The following is a 14,911-nucleotide window of genomic DNA, read 5'->3' as shown; positions in this document are numbered from 1 at the left end:
GATTTAGTGTGGCTCTCCGCCCGTAACATCAGGTTGCGAGTTGAGTCCACTAAATTTGCTCCTCGCTACTTGGGCCCATTCAAGGTCCTCGAGCAGGTTAATCCTGTGGTCTATCGTTTGGCCCTTCCGCCACGCCTGGGTATCACCGACACCTTTCATGTGTCCCTCTTGAAACCCGTGTATATGTCCCGGTTTTCCGAGTCATCTGCTGGGACATCGGGTTCGTCTACGGACGATTATGAGGTGAACGCTATTTTGGGGTTCAAGGTGGTACGTGGCAAAAAATTTTATTTGGTGGACTGGAAGGGTTATGGCCCCGAGGACAGGTCCTGGGAGCCTGTTGAGCACATTCGGGCCCCGCAGCTCATTGCTGCCTTCGAACGTAGCGAGGCCCAAGGAGGGGGGGGTAATGTTAGGAGTCGAGTTTCCTCTGCTGCATAGGGGGAATCTCGATCCGTCTCCACTGCGGTCTCCCATTCTTCTCCAGCCGCAGTGGAGTCTGCTCAGCAGGGACGTCGATCCCAGCGTCTCGCTCAGTCTTACTCTGTGCGAAGAGTTACTTCTGCTTTTCCTGCTTCTGCCATTGAAGCCAGTGCTGGGCAGCGGCGAGTGGACGTTTCTGGATCTAAGTCCTGCTTTTCTCTGTCTGAGCATGCCCAGGGCAGGATCTCCCGTTGGAGATCGAGGGTCACATGCTCAGGTACTGCAGCACATCCCATTGGTCCTTTTGGCAGGTCCTGAAAGGGCAAAACTTCTGTAGCTGTTTCCTGTGCTGCAGCTATATAAACTGCACATGACCGCACGGCCATGCACTAGTATTGTCTTGTAAATATGTGTGTGTGTTGTGAGTGAAAGTCGCTCTTTAAATAACCCTCCCTATTGAATGTCTGTTCGCGGAAGGTGTATGTTTGCTATCTAGCGCCCGACTTATCCAACAGCACGAAACACACAATACAGCTACCAGTTGCTGTGTCCGCCAGTACGGCGCTGTGCGCTTGCTCTGCGCTTTCCTGACCCAAGCCTGGGTGGTTAGTGGCGTCCGTCAGTGCGGCACCGCACGCACTCTTGTGCCTTAATATTATTATTTATGTTCCTCTGACACATCCAGTTGCGGTGTTGTGCCAGCAAGTGTCTAATCGGACTTCAATCCTGTGTAGGGGTTGAGTCCGCTGACTTCTTGCTCGCGCTTTATGTGCGGTACTGTGGTCCTGTGATGCAACAGGATCGCTTCCTTCACGCAGGGTGAAGTTAACCCATGTGTGTATACTTAGTACCGCCATATAGTCCGTCTTACTAGCAGCAGGGTCTTTTACCTGCACGGTGGACCTTGGACTGCGAACGCACCTAATACCATAACATCTGATTCTTGGTGCGTTCCGCCAGTCCCTAACAATATATATATATATATATATATATATACACACACAGTACAGACCAAAAGTTTGGACACACCTTCTCATTTAAAGGTTTTTCTGTATTTTGATGACTATGAAAATTGTAAATTCACACTGAAGGCATCAAAACTATGAATTAACACATGTGGAATTATATACTTAACAAAAAGTGTGAAACAACTGAAAATATTTCTTATATTCTAGGTTCTTCAAAGTAGTCACCTTTTGCTTTGATGACTGCTTTGCACACTCTTGGAATTCTCTTGATGAGCGTCAAGAGGTAGTCACCGGAAATGGTCTTCCAACAATCTTGAAGGAGTTCCCAGAGATGCTTAGCACTTGTTGGCCCTTTTGCCTTCACTCTGCTGTCCAGCTCACCCCAAACCATCTCGATTGGGTTCAGGTCTGTTGACTGTGGAGGCCAGGTCCCCTGGCGTAGCACCCTATTAATCTCCTTCTTGGTCAAATAGCCCTTACACAGCCAGGAGGTGTGTTTGGGGTCATTTTCCTGTTGAAAAATAAATGATGGTCCAACTAAACGCAAACAGGATGGAATAGCATGCCGTGCAAAAGATGCTGTGGTAGCCATGCTTGTTCAGTATGCCTTCAATTTTAAATAAATCCCCAACAGTGTCACCAGCAAAGCACCTACACACCATCACACCTCCTCCTCCATGCTTCATGGTGGGAACCAGGCATGTAGAGTCCCTCCGTTCACCTTTTCTGCGTCGCATAAAGACACGGTGGATGGAACCAAAGATCTCAAATTTGGACTCATCAGACCAAAGCACAGATTTCCACTGGTCTAATGTCCATTCCTTGTGTTCTTTAGCCCAAACAAGTCTCTTCTGCTTGTTGCCTGTCCTTAGCAGTGGTTTCCTAGCAGCTATTTTACCATGAAGGCCTGCTGCACAAAGTCTCCTCTTAACAGTAGAGATTTGTCTGCTGCTAGAACTCTGTGTGGCATTGATCTGGTCTCTAATCTGAGCTGCTGTTAACCTGCAATTTCTGAGGCTGGTGACTCCGATAAACTTATCCTCAGAAGCAGAGGTGACTCTTGGTCTTACTTTCCTGGGGCGGTCCTCATGTGAGCCAGTTTCTTTGTAGTGCTTGATGTTTTTGCAACTGCACTTGGGGACGCTTTCAAAGTTTTCCCAATTTTTCAGACTGACTGACCTTTATTTCTTAAAGTAATGATTGCCACTCATATTTCTTTACTTAGCTGATTTTTTCTTGCCATAATTCTAACAGTCTATTCAGTAGGACTATCAGCTGTGTATCCACCAGACTTCTGCTCAACACACTTGATGGTCCCAACCCCATTTATAAGGCAAGAAATCCCACTTATTAAACCTGACAGGGCACACCTGTGATGTGAAAACCATTTCCGGTGACTACCTCTTGAAGCTCATCAAGAGAATGCCAAGAGTGTGCAAAGCAGTCATCAAAGCAAAATGTGGCTATTTTGAAGAACCTAAAATATATGACATATTTTCAGTTGTTTCACACTTTTTTGTTAAGTATATAATCCCACATGTGTTAATTCATTGTTTTGACGCCTTCAGTGTGAATGTACAATTTTCATAGTCATGAAAATACAGAAAAATCTTTACATGAGAAGGTGTGTCCAAACTTTTGGTCTGTACTGTATATATCTATATCTATGTATCTATCTATCTATGTATCTATCTATCTATTTATATATATATATATATATATATATATATATATATATATATATATATATACATATATGTATATGTATGCCTTTTGGTGAGTTAATAAAGATAAAACTTTTTTAGTACATTTTTTGGGACCATTACTCCAGGTTTTTCTGCTATTTACAAGAGGTGATCGCATGTAGCGATGCCCAAATATTTGAGCAGCCACTGTCACATGAAGGCGACGATGGGAAAGTGTCACAAGAAGTGGACAATGATGAGACAAATGCCAGAAAGTCAGGAGGAGGACCAGGGTGCAGAAGTGGAAGACGAGGAGGTGGATGATATAATAACTGACTCAACCTGACAGGAGGACGTGTAGATCAAGGACAGCAGCACACAGGTGGAGGGAGGCATAGCATCCCAACAGGCAGGAAAAAGCAGTGTGGTGGCCACAGATAAAAGGCAGGCAACCATTCCCCGTAACACTAACACAGCAGAAGTTGCCAGTCCAACTGTTAGGTCTTCCCAAGTCTGGTGGTTTTTTAAAGACTCTGCCGATAACCCCAAAAAGGCCATTTGCACCACCTGCCATGCCAGCATCAGCAGAGGTAGCAAAAGTACCAGCCTGACCACCACCAGCATGATCAGGCACATAGCAGCACCCGACTTTGTGGACCGAACTCTAGGGTCTAGGAACAGTGTCTGTGGGTGACAGCACTGCTTCCGCTGTTTTGCATGCAAGCCAGCCCCCTGTCCATGGTGCATGCGAAGATTACTCCTGCCATTAACCTATTAATGCACACATTCAAATAGCACCATCATCAAGCATGTCGACATCCTTGTCCCAATGCAGCGTTCAGTTATCCATACCTAAGTCCTTAGAATGCAAGCGCAAATATGTAGCCAATGCCCAACAGGCCAAACTACTAAATTCACACATTTCTTGACTGCTTGAGCTTAAAATGTTGCCTTTTAGGCTCATGGAGATGGAAGCGTTCCGCAACTTGATGGCGTCGGGCGTTCCCCAGTACTCATTCCCCATCCGCCACTATTTCTCCTGGTGTGCCATCCCCACATTACACAAGCATGTGCCACACAACATTAGCCGTGCCCTCAACAAGTTACTGAGAAGGTCCACCTAGTGCTTGTGGGCAGGGACAGTACATCTCGCTGACGGCAAACTGGGTTAACATAGTGGAAGCTGGAAACTAGTCAGGCTTTGGGATGAAACACTTCCTCCCTATGCCGAGGATTGTGGGCCCTATGTCAATCAAGGTTGCCCCCACAGTCTCCAAATTTTGGGTGACAGTCATTACTGGTTGGTGACACTTCTAGACCCATGCTACAAAGAGAACTTTCTATCTCTTATTCCTGAGGTGAAAAAGGTTTACTAAAATGGGGCAATACCAGAAGGCCCTTGCTGAGGAAATATTTAAAAAATTCATATCTGAAAAAGCTGGCAGCAGAGGTCACAGTTCTTTGGACAACCAAGGAGTACAGGTAAGAGAGACAACTCCCATTCAGCAGAGTCAGGGGAGAACTGTCAAAGTTCTTGGAGAGTTTTCCCAGACCCTCCCATCGCACAGGCCCTGAGGCGCGGGGTACTCTCATAAGGAGTGCAAAGTTTGGGAAAATGCTGAGGGAGTACCTTGCTGATTGTACCAACGTCTTCCGTGATTCCTCTGTGCCTTATAATTATTGGCTATCCAAGCTGGACACGTGGCATGAACAGGCTCTCTACACCTTGTAGGTCCTGGCCTGCCCTGCAACTAGCATTTTGTCAGAGCACGTTTTTAGTGCCGCTGGTGGAACTATAACTGATAAGCGCATCCACCTGTCAACTGAAAATGCTGACATGCTGATTCTTATAAAAATGAAAAAGGGTTGGATTGGGCCAGACTTCTCAACACCAACGAATGATAGCAACATAACATAAACTCAAATCCAGTGTCTTTTTTTAGATGCACCTCTTCACACCCTTTCCCATGCACCTCTTCACACCCACTCATGGCTATACATTTACAGATTTTTGCTATTTACTGTTGTCCTCCTTCTTCTCTTCGTCCTCATCCTCCACCACCATATCATCAGGGTGACCGAGGTCCATGATGCAACACCCACATAATTTTTTAAAAGGATGTTTATGATGCCCATAAAAAAATATTTATACAATATGTTCATGTATACCCCCAGGATTAAATGGTTTTTAGCCGATACACTTAGTGAATGGGCATTACAAGTATAGGAGAACCATTCCTTTCTAAGCAGAACATTTTTTATGAGGCCCTACTCCATGTTTCTTCCAAGGTGCATAGGAGTGCCTCAAAATGTTTGGCAGCCCTTGCATTCACTGCATAGACAAACACTATGGGAGACCCACTTCCTAATAGTGAGAACATTTTTTTCATGAGGCCCTCCTCTACGTCTCTTCATAGGGGCATTGGAGTGACTCAAAATTTTTGGCACCCCTTACATTCACTGCATGGGAAAACAGTATGGTAGACCCGCTTCCTAATACTGGTAACATTGTTTTCAGGAGGCCCTCTGACCTCAACATCTCTTCCAAGGGGCACTGGCATTCCGCCAAATTTTTGGCAGCCATTTCTTCATTGCATAGGCAAACACTACAGGAGACCCACTTCCTAATAATGGGAACATTTTTTTCATGAGGCCCTCCTCTACCTCTCTTCAAAAGGGCATTGGAGTGACTCAAAATTTTTGGCACCACTTACATTCACTGCATAGACAAACACTATGGGAGACCTACTTCATGAGGCCCTCCTCTACCTCTCTTCCAAGGGGCATTGGAGTAGGTCCCAATTTTGGCAGCCCTTGCATTCATTGCATAGGCAAACAGTATTGAAGATCCACTTCCTAATAATGGGAATATTGTTTTCTGGAGGCCCTCCTGTATGTTAAAATGACATTTTCCAGTGAATGAATTTGTCTTGGTTGAAAGCAATGTGAAAGTTCAAAAACACATAAAAAACACTACATGTGAACATAGCTCAAGGTTTGGAGCTACATTTTTGTTTTTGGCTATTCATTTTGCCTTATATAGAAGTCATTACCCTAGAAAGGATGTTCCTTAACATATTTCCCAGGAAAATCCATTTTCATCTCATTTTGTATGTTTTATTGTGAGTTTGTAAAAGTAGCGTAAGACTCTGACAACATTGTTCACATCAGTGACCTGAGAGTCAGAAATGCTTCCAGAGGTCTTCCCCATGCTGTTTCCATATCATTGGTGCACTGCTCCCATCGATTTCCGCAACTTCTAGGCCCTCTGAAGACCGCTGGGGGGTCACTAGAAAAATGCTCAAGTTTCCCATAGACTTACATTGGGTTCAAGCACCCGAGCATTCCAATTTGCTCAACCCAAGCAACGAGCACCCGACCATTTAAATGCTCGCCCATCACTATTATTTATTTAACCAGTAGCAGCGACATTTTGTTTTCAATTGCCTTTATGACACACGACATCAGCAGATTACAGGCAAATAGTCAAGTTTGGGTATCTCAGCGGGCTTTGCGCCAGTCGCACAACTGCTAGATAAAGACACACTATTTATTTAACCAGTAGCAGAGAATGTTTTTTTAATCACCTTTATGACATAAGGCATCAGCAGACTCTGGAAAATTAAGGGCAAATAGTCACGTTTGCATATCTCAGCAGCCTTTGCGCCAGTCGCACAACTGCTAGATAAAGACACGCTATTTATACAACCAATAGCAGAGTAGTTTTTTGTTAAATCACCTTTATGATGCATGGCAACAGCAGACTCAGGAAAATTAATGGCACTGATAAATTGTGATGTTTGCGTATATCAGCAGGCTTTGCACCAGGCATGCAACTGCTAGATAAATATATTCTATTTATTTAACTAATAGCATAGTAAACATTTTTAAACCACTTTTATGACACACAGCAACAGCAGGCTCAGGGAAATTACTGGTAAATAGTGATGTCTGGGTATCTCTGCAGGCTTTTCACCATTGGCACAACTCCTAGATAAAGATACGCTATTTATCTAACCAATAGCAGAGTAATTTTTAATTATATCTACTTTATGCCACATGGCAACAGCAGACTCAGAAAAATCAGTGACACTGGTAAATAGTGACGTTTGCGTATCTCTGCAGGATTTGTGCCCCTCACACAACTGCTAGATAAATGTACGCTGTTTATTTAACTAATAGCCAAGTAACTTTTCTTTTATATCACCTTTATGACACAAGGCAACAGAAGACTCAGAGAAATTACTTGTAAATAGTGATGATTGTGTATCTCTGCAGGCTTTGCATCACTCATACAACTGTTAGAGAAAGATACAGTATTTATTTAACCCGTTCGCGCCATGCGCCGTACTAGTACTGCGCTGCCGGCACTGCATTAGTGCCAGCCGCAGTACTAGTACGGCGCCGCCATTTTCCGGTCACCGCGCGGCACCGCGCGGTGATCGGGTTCCGGTGTCTGCTGTCCCTGACAGCAGACCATCCGTGCACGCAGCCCCGAGTGCCTGCACCGCCCCCCCGCATCAGCGATCGCTGTGATTGGCTGGTCAATTCTGACCAGCCAATCACAGCGATTTGACAATAAAGTTTAAAAAAAAAAAAAAAAAAGCATGTGACAGGCTGTGATTGATGCTGTGTGACGTCGCACCAATCACAGCCGTCACAGTAGGTGGGGTGATCACCACGTCACCTCACCTGATTAACCCCTATGGCGCTGATTGGCTGAACAATAGCTTCTAGCCAATCAGCGCCAAAGGGGTTAATTTAAAATACCGATCACCGCCCTGCACGCCATCATTCTCTCAGATTTGGCGTGCAGAGCGGTGGTCTAAGCCCCTCTGTCACCTTAGTCAAATAATCCATTGGTGGCCAGTGCGATCGTCCCTGCGATCTCCTGCTTCCAGCTTGTGCTCCAGCTTGTGCTCCGTGTTGTGTGCTCTCCGCTGCCATCTGCCTGCTGTGTGACTCCTGTGATCACAGCAGCAGCAGCACCTCCCCCACCCCTTTCCCATCCCCCATCCCTGTTCCAGTACCCCCTCCCTCCCCCACCCTCCAATTGAAATTTTTGCGCACTTTTTTGCGCTTTTTTTCCTGTGCGCGGCGTCCCGCGCAGAGCATTCGTGCTCTTCCTGTGTCAGCAGCGCTCTGATCAGTATCGCTGCTGATCAGAGACTGCGCCACAGGACTTTTTTTTTTTAGTTAGTTAGTGTAGCGGACATTGCAGTCTAAGCGACGTCCGTTTTTTTTTTTTTAGAAAAAAAATTGTAGTTAGTACAGTGTAGTTTTAGACGTAACAAAGTAGCGTAGCCGGCGTCAGTGTTTGGTGACGTCCCTCCATCCCTGTTCAAGTACCCCCCTCCAATTCAATTTTTGCGCACTTTTTTGCGCTTTTTTTCCTGTGCGCGGCGTCCCGCGCAGAGCATTCGTGCTCTTCCTGTGTCCGCAGCGCTCTGATCAGTATCGCTGCTGATCAGAGACTGCGCCACAGGACTTTTTTTTTTTAGTTAGTGTAGCGGACATTGCAGTCTAAGCGACGTCCGTTTTTTTTTTTTTAGAAAAAAAATTGTAGTTAGTACAGTGTAGTTTTAGACGTAACAAGGTAGCGTAGCCGGCGTCAGTGTTTGGTGACGTCCCTCCATCCCTGTTCAAGTACCCCCCTCCAATTCAATTTTGTGCGCACTTTTTTGCGCTTTTTTCCTGTGCGCGGCGTCCCGCGCAGAGCATTCGTGCTCTTCCTGTGTCCGCAGCGCTCTGATCAGTATCGCTGCTGATCAGAGACTGCGCCACAGGACTTTTATTTTTTAGCTAGTTAGTGTAACGGACTTCGCAGTCTAAGCGACGTCCGATTTTTTTTTTTTTCTTTTACAAAAATATAATAGTAGTTAGTACAGTGTAGTCTTAGACGTAGATTAGCTGGTGTCACAGCGTTCGTGACGACCGGTCTTTTTTTTTTTTTAGAGAAAAAAAAAAATTGTACAGAGTAGTTTAGTGGTAGCGTGTTAGTGTAGCCGGCGTCACAGCGTTAGTGACGACCGATCATCTTTTAGAAAAAAAAAATCGTACTGAGTTTTATAGGTAGGGAGGTAGCGTCTTGTGCATAAAAAAAATCTGCTATCGCCGGATAATCTCTAGTGCATTAGGGGAGCGTACGTCACACTGTTAGTGGCGTTCGCTTTTCTTTTGTAAAAAGAATAATTAGTTGCGTCGTCTAATTTTTAGTGCGTTTGGGAAAAAAAAAATGGCCCATTCGTCAACAAGGCGCTATTCACCAGAGGAGGCTTACGCCATCCTTGCGTCCGACACAGATTCAGCCAGTGAGGAAGATCCCACGTTCCTCTATTCCTCCTCCTCCTCCTCCTCCTCCTCATCCTCCTCCTCATCTGGTGAGGAAAGACCCCTAATAAGGCGCCGTAGGACCCAGGCAACTCCTGCAGCAATCGATCCCGTATGGATTGCACCCCCGGAAAATTTTCAGCCCGTCATTCCGGATTTCAGCAGCAGCTCAGGAATCCAGTTTGACACGACTGGCCTCACTGAAATTGATTTCTTCAAATTCTTTTTCAGTGATGAAATAATAAATATTATGGTGGCCCAGACGAACCTGTATGCCCAACAATTTTTCACCCAAAATCCCACGTCATTTTATGCCAGATGGACCCCCGTAAATGCAGCAGAGATGATGACATTTTGGGGAATTGTGCTGCATATGGGCCTAATCAAAAAGCCAAAGCTTCGGCAATACTGGAGTACTGACATTCTCTACAGTACACCGGTATTCCGCATGGCCATGAAAAGGACACGATTTGAAGCGATCCAAAAAATTTTGCATTTCAGTGATAATGCGCAGTGTCCTCCCCGAGACGATCCAAACTTTGATCGTCTATATAAAATTCGTCCAGTGGTTGAACACTTCAGCAGAAAATTTGCTGAGGCGTACACACCCCAGAGGGACATCGCTATTGATGAATCTCTCGTTCATTTCAAAGGGAGGCTAAAATTCCGACAGTACCTGCCCAGTAAGAGGTCCAGGTACGGAATAAAGTTGTACAAACTGTGCGAGAGTACCTCAGGGTACACCCACAGATTTAGGGTCTACGAGGGTAAGGACACCCAGATTAACCCCCCTGAATGCCCCCCCATCCTGGGGGTGAGTGGGAAAATTGTGTGGGAATTGCTGCACCCACTGCTGGATAAGGGTTATCACCTCTACATTGACAACTTTTACACCAGCATCCCACTCTTCAAGGCCCTCTCTGCCAGAGGTACAGCTGCATGTGGCACCGTGCGAAAAAATCAGCGAGGCCTCCCTAAGCCGCTAATTGGGCAAACGCTAAGAAAAGGGGAAAGCAGAGCCAAATGCAGCGACAACATGCTGGTGGTCAAGTATAAGGACAAAAGGGATGTCCTTATCCTGACCACCATACACCGTGACAACAGCACCCTTGTCACTGTTCGTGGGACCACAACACAAGTCCCAAAGCCAGATTGTATCCTGGATTACAATCGGTACATGGGTGGTGTGGATCTCTCAGATCAGGTTCTCCAACCATACAGTGCCATGCGAAAAGCTTACGTATGGTACAAAAAATTGGCCGTGCACATTGTACAGATGGCACTGTACAATGCTTTTGTGCTGTCCCGATCTGCAGGCGATACGGGGACCTTCCTTCAGTTTCAGGAGGTAGTCATCAAGGCCCTAATGTTTGGCACTCAGGGAGGTGAGGGTCCCAGTACTTCTGAATCTGATAGTGCCCGTATTGTCCAAGGTCAACATTTCCCAGGACAGGTTCCCCAAACAGCGAGGACAGGACGATCACAAAAACGGTGCAGAGTATGTTCCAAGAGGGGAATCCGAAAGGACACAATTTACCATTGTGAAACCTGCCCTGAGAAACCTGGCCTTTGCATTAAGGATTGCTTCAAAGCATACCACACGTCCACAAATTAATAAAAATTAGTTTATACCCTGTTGACACAACACACTGTTTAGTTTCCAACATGGGGTCACTTGTGGAGTGAGGCACTTGCAGGTTTACGGTGCTCACCACATATCTAAATAAATTCCTTGGGAGGTCCAGTTTTAAAAATAGGGTCACTTGTGGAGTGAGGCACTTGGAGGTTTACGGTGCTCACCACATATCTAAATAAATTCCTTGGGAGGTCCAGTTTTAAAAATAGGGTCACTTGTGGAGTGAGGCACTTGGAGGTTTACGGTGCTCACCACATATCTAAATAAATTCCTTGGGAGGTCCAGTTTTAAAAATAGGGTCACTTGTGGAGTGAGGCACTTGGAGGTTTACGGTGCTCACCACATATCTAAATAAATTCCTTGGGAGGTCCAGTTTTAAAAATAGGGTCACTTGTGGAGTGAGGCACTTGGAGGTTTACGGTGCTCACCACATATCTAAATAAATTCCTTGGGAGGTCCAGTTTTAAAAATAGGGTCACTTGTGGAGTGAGGCACTTGGAGGTTTACGGTGCTCACCACATATTTAAATAAATTCCTTGGGAGGTCCAGTTTTCAAAATGGTGTCACTTGTGGAGTGAGGCACTTGGAGGTTTACGGTGCTCACCACATATCTAAATAAATTCCTTGGGAGGTCCAGTTTTCAAAATGGGGTCACTTGTGGAGTGAGGCACTTGGAGGTTTACGGTGCTCACCACATATCTAAATAAATTCCTTGGGAGGTCCAGTTTTCAAAATGGGGTCACTTGTGGCGGTTTTCCACTGTTTAGGCACATCAGGGGCTCTGCAAATGCAACGTGACGCCTGCAGACCAATCCATCTAAGTCTGCATTCCAAATGGTGCTCCTTCCCTTCCGAGCTCTGCCATGCGCACAAACAGTGGTTTTTCCCCACATATAGGGTATCAGTGTATTCAGGATAAATTGGTCAACAACTTTAGTGGTCCATTTTCTCCTTTTACACTTGTGAAGATAAAAAAATTGTTGTTAAAAGATCATTTTTGGGAAAAAAATGTGAATTTTTATTTTTACGCCTCTACGTTCTAAACTTTTGTGAAGCACCTGGGGGTTCAATGTGCTCACCACATAGCTAGATAAGTTCCTTGAAGGGTCTAGTTTCCAAAATGGGGTCACTTGTGGCGGTTTTCCACTGTTTAGGCACATCAGGGGCTCTCCAAACGGGACATGGTGTCCGATCTCAATTCCAGCCAATTTTGGTTTGTAAAAGTCAAATGGCGCTCCTTCCCTTCCGAGCCCTGCCGTGTGCCCAAGCAGTGGTTTTCCCCCACATATGGGGTGTCAGTGTATTCAGGATAAATTGGTCAACAACTTTAGTGGTCCATTTTCTCCTTTTACACTTGTGAAGATAAAAAAATTGTTGTTAAAAGATCATTTTTGGGGAAAAAATGTGAATTTTTAATTTTACGCCTCTATGTTCTAAACTTTTGTGAAGCACCTGGGGGTTCAATGTGCTCACCACATAGCTAGATAAGTTCCTTGAAGGGTCTAGCTTCCAAAATGGGGTCACTTGTGGTGGTTTTCCACTGTTTAGGCACATCAGGGGCTCTCCAAACGGGACATGGTGTCCGATCTCAATTCCAGCCAATTTTGGTTTGTAAAAGTCAAATGGCGCTCCTTCCCTTCCGAGCCCTGCCGTGTGCCCAAGCAGTGGTTTTCTCCCACATATGGGGTATCAGTGTATTCAGGATAAATTGGTCAACAACTTTAGTGGTCCATTTTCTCCTTTTACACTTGTGAAGATAAAAAAATTGTTGTTAAAAGATCATTTTTGGGGGAAAAATGTGAATTTTTATTTTTACGCCTCCACGTTCTAAACTTTTGTGAAGCACCTGGGGGTTCAATGTGTTCACCACATAGCTAGATAAGTTCCTTGAAGGGTCTAGTTTCCAAAATGGGGTCACTTGTGGCGGTTTTCCACTGTTTAGGCACATCAGTGGCTCTCCAAACGGGACATGGTGTCCAATCTCAATTCCAGCCAATTTTGGTTTGTAAAAGTCAAATGGCGCTCCTTCCCTTCCGAGCCCTGCCGTGTGCCCAAACAGTGGTTTTCCCCCACATATGGGGTATCAGTGTATTCAGGATAAATTGTTCAACAACTTTAGTGGTCCATTTTCTCCTTTTACACTTGTGAAGATAAAAAAATTGTTGTTAAAAGATCATTTTTGGGGGAAAAATGTGAATTTTTATTTTTACGCCTCCACGTTCTAAACTTTTGTGAAGCACCTGGGGATTCAATGTGCTCACCACATAGCTAGATAAGTTCCTTGAAGGGTCTAGTTTCCAAAATGGGGTCACTTGTGGCGGTTTTCCACTGTTTAGGCACATCAGTGGCTCTCCAAATGGGACATGGTGTCCAATCTCAATTCCAGCCAATTTTGGTTTGTAAAAGTCAAATGGCGCTCCTTCCCTTCCGAGCCCTGCCGTGTGCCCAAACAGTGGTTTTCCCCCACATATGGGGTATCAGTGTATTCAGGATAAATTGGTCAACAACTTTAGTGGTCCATTTTCTCCTTTTACACTTGTGAAGATAAAAAAATTGTTGTTAAAACATCATTTTTGGGGGAAAAATGTGAATTTTTATTTTTACGCCTCCACGTTCTAAACTTTTGTGAAGCACCTGGGGGTTCAATGTGCTCACCACATAGCTAGATAAGTTCCTTGAAGGGTCTAGTTTCCAAAATGGGGTCACTTGTGGCGGTTTTCCACTGTTTAGGTACATCAGGGGCTCTCCAAACGGGACATGGTGTCTGATCTCAATTCCAGCCAATTTTGGTTTGAAATAGTCAAAAGGTGCTCCTTCCCTTCCGAGCCCTGCCGTGCACCCAGACAGTGGTTTTCTCCCACATATGGGGTATCAGTGTATTCAGAAGGAATTGCACAACAACTTTCGTGGTCCATTTTCTTCTTTTACCCTTGTGAAAATAAAAAAAATGTTGCTAAAAGATCATTATGTGGAAAAAAAAGTTAAATGTTATTTTTTTCCTTCCACATTCCGTTAATTCCTGTGAAGCACCTGAAGGGTTAATAAACTTCTTGAATGTGGTTTTGAGTACCTCGGGGGGTGTAGTTTTTAGAATGGTGTCACTTTTGGGTATTTTAAATCCTATAAGCCTCTCAAAGTGACTTCAAATATGATGTGGTCCCTACAAAAAATGGTTTTATAAAAGTTGAAGAAAAAATGAGAAATCGCTGTTTAACTTTTAACCCTTATAACTCCCTAACGAAAAAAAAATTGGTTCCAAAATGTTGCTGATGTAAAGTAGACATGTGGGAAATGTTATTTATTAACTAATTTGTGCGATATGAGTCTCTAATGCAAGGGTATAAAAATTCAAAGTTTAAAAATTGCAAAATTTTCAAAATTTTTGCCAAATTTCCATTTTTTTCACAAATAAACAAAGGTAATATCAAATAAATTTTACCACTATCATGAAGTACAATATGTCACGAGAAAACAATGTCAGAATCGCCAGGATCCATTGAAGCGTTTCAGAGTTATAACCTCATAAAGGGACAGTGGTCAGAATTGTTAAAATTGGCCCTGTCACTTAGGTGAAAACAGGCTTCGGGGTGAAGGGGTTAACCAATAGCACAGTCATTTTTTGTCACATCACCTTTATGACACATGACAACAGCAGACTCAGGAAAATTATTGGCACTAGCAAATAGTGACGTTTGTGTATCTCTGCAGGCTTAGTGCCAGTTGTACAACTGCTAGATACAGATATGCTATTTATTTACCTACCATATTTTTTGGACACACTTTTTTCCCGGAAATTCTTTTGGGGAAAATAGAAGTGCGTCTTACGGTTGCAATATACTTACAAATCCTATGGTGGTTGCAGCGGCAGT

Source organism: Ranitomeya imitator, chromosome 1 (genome assembly GCF_032444005.1).
Source record: "Ranitomeya imitator isolate aRanImi1 chromosome 1, aRanImi1.pri, whole genome shotgun sequence".
Taxonomy (NCBI): domain Eukaryota; kingdom Metazoa; phylum Chordata; class Amphibia; order Anura; family Dendrobatidae; genus Ranitomeya; species Ranitomeya imitator.
The sequence above is the reverse complement of the archived record's forward strand: the minus strand, read 5'-3'. Positions refer to the sequence as shown.